The 2797-nt window shown below is 38.4% G+C and overlaps 1 pseudogene; it reads left to right on the forward strand.

Moving 5' to 3' along the window:
- The window catches only part of LOC102837184, a 2596-nt pseudogene extending 1286 nt beyond the window's left edge, over positions 1 to 1310 (forward strand).
- Positions 1311 to 2797: the final 1487 nt, after the last annotated feature.

Below are 2797 nucleotides of genomic sequence, written 5' to 3' on the forward strand. Positions count from 1 at the left end.
CAGGAGGCAGGCTTGTAGAATGTGCCTTTTGGTTGTTTAAATGATTATATATTCCTGAGTGTTTTGGTGTACAACCTAGGTCAGTTCCATGACAAGACATTTTACATGATTATGTTTGGTCCAGATAAGTATGAAGAGGACTATAAATTGCATTTTATCTTCTGACATAAAAACCCCAAAACAGGTATATATAAAGAAAAACATGCTAAGAGGCCAGATGCAGATCTGAAGGCCTATTTTACTGATAAGAAAACACAACTTTATACATTAATCTGGAATACAGATAATTTTGAGATAATAGTTGAACAGTCTGTTGTAAACACTGGAAATCTGCTGAATGACATGACTCCTCATGTAAATACTTCGCGTGAAATTGAGGACCCAAAAAACTGGAAGACTGAGGACTAGGATGAGAGACCAAAAATTACAGATGCTTTGAAGCCAGATGACTGAGATGAAGATGCCCTGCTAAGAATCTAGATGAAAAGGCCACAAAACCTGAAGGCTGGTTAGGCAATGAGCCAGAATATGTACCTGACCCAGATGCAGAGAAGTCAGAATATTTGGATGAAGATGTGGATGGAAAGGGGAGGCTTCTAAGATTGCCGATCCTAAATGTGAGTCAGCCCCTGGGTGTGGTGTCGGCAATGACCTATGATCGACAACCTCACTTATAAGGGTTAACGGAAGCCTCCCATGATTGACAATCCTACTACCAGGGAATCTGGATACCCAGGAAAAGCAAATCCTGATTTCTTTGAAGATCTGGAAACTTTTTAAATGACACCTTTTAATACTATTTGTTTAATACAAACTTCTGACATTTTTTTTCACCAATTTTATCACTGGTGGTGATTGAAAAACTGTTGATGATTGGGCCAATGATGTATGAGACCTGAAGAAAGCTTCTGATGGGGTTTCTGAGCCAGATGTTGTGGAGCAGATGATTGACGCAGCTGAGGAATGCCCATGGCTTTGGGTGGTTTGCATTCTGACTATAGCTCTACCTGCGTTTCTTGTTATTCTCTTCTGCTGTTCTGGAAAGAAACAGTCCAGCGCTGTGGAGTACAAAAACACTGATGCTCCTCAACTAGATGTGAAGGAGGTGGGAGAGAAGGAAGAAGAAAAAGACAAGGGAGATAAGAAGAAAGAAGGTGAAGAAAAGCTTGAAGAGAAACAAACAAAAAAAAAGTGATGCTGAATAAGCTGGTGGCACTCCCAATCAAGAGGAGGAAGATAGAAAATCTAAAACAGAGGAGGATAAAATTTTGAACACATTACCAAGAAACAGAAAACCTCAAAGAAAGTGAAACAATCTTAAGAACTAGACTTATGATTTCCTTTACCTCCCCTTCCCCTGCAAGCACGGTCCATCCTAGGAGAGGACCTGGAACACTTTTGGCTGAAACTCAGAGAACCTCAAGACATCAACATCAACAGGTTCCAGTTGAACACTAGCCCATGAAACTTTGAACATCTGTTGTTGTTGTTATGTGCCTTGGAGTCGGTTCCAACTCATAGCGACCCTGTACAGGGTTTCCGAGGCTGTGAATCTTTACGGGAGCAGAAAGCCTCATCTTTCTCCTGTGGAACAGCTGGTAGTTTTGAACTGCTGACCTTGCGGTTCACAGCCTGATTCATATCCACTACGCTACCAGAGTAAATAATTGCAGTTATAACCCTGTTTTTGTAGAAAGCAAGTGTTTAACATAATGGTTGTTAAGTATATTATGAAGCAACTAACTTGTATTTTTTTTTGTTTCTAAATATCTTTGATTTTTAAAAAGAGATAGAATGTTGTCAATCTTTAAAACCTTGGCTTAATTTAATATATTAATTTGTCCATGCAGAAATAACACCAACATTCAGAAATGCTAGGGAGACTAATTGCAGTTTTATAATAGATTTTATTTTTATTTTTAAGTTTAAATATTTAAGTTTAAATATTCAAGTATCTCTGTCCCTTAAAATTAAGAATCATGTTTAAAGTGCAGTCCTTTGTGGTTATAATCTTGTTTTGCTAGATTATATATAATTTGCTTCCATTACTCAATTCTTCCTAAGGAAATTAAGAAGGATTGGATGGAATCCCAAATTTCCATAAAGGTTCTGTTTTTTTAAGTTTTATTTTTTAAAAGACATAAAAAAAGGAAGAAAAAAACAAAAACCTACCTTCATGTAATATGTTGGTTGGTGGTGGTTATGTGCCGAGGAGTTGGTTCTGACTCATAGCAACCGTGTACAGGGTTTCCGAGGCTGTAAATCTTTATGGGAGCAGAAACCCTCATCATTCTCCCATGGATCAGCTGGTAGTTTCTAACTGCTGATCTTGCAGTTCGCAGTCCGATTCGTAACCACTATGCTACCAGAGCATCAATATATTGGTTAGCCATTAATAGAGTGAATGTATCTGCTATCATTGGAACTACTCAGTTCCTAGACAGATTTGTAGTTAGTGGAGGGAGGTAGCTTAAAGTGGTACTGGGGCACTCATACTTCACATACAGGGGTGTCTGATCTCTGACCTTCTTCAACAGGTGCCTTTTTAAGGAATGCTAGCAGGGTGTGTGAGCTATCGAGTAGATGCAAATATGCTTTAATCACTTATTTCATGGTGTTGACACTGTTTCCTTATCTACTCCCCAAAATTCCCAGCTTTCTCCTCTGCTGTATATTGTCTTCACAGTACAGATTTCTTTTGCTGAAAATGACTATAAGCTCTGCATAGTGTTAGCTGTTTCTGTATTACCTTTAGTAAAACTTTACTCACGTGGGATATCAAAGAGATTGTCTGATG

The sequence above is a fragment of the Chrysochloris asiatica genome, unplaced genomic scaffold (assembly GCF_000296735.1).
Source record: "Chrysochloris asiatica unplaced genomic scaffold, ChrAsi1.0 scaffold00332, whole genome shotgun sequence".
Lineage (NCBI taxonomy): Eukaryota > Metazoa > Chordata > Mammalia > Afrosoricida > Chrysochloridae > Chrysochloris > Chrysochloris asiatica.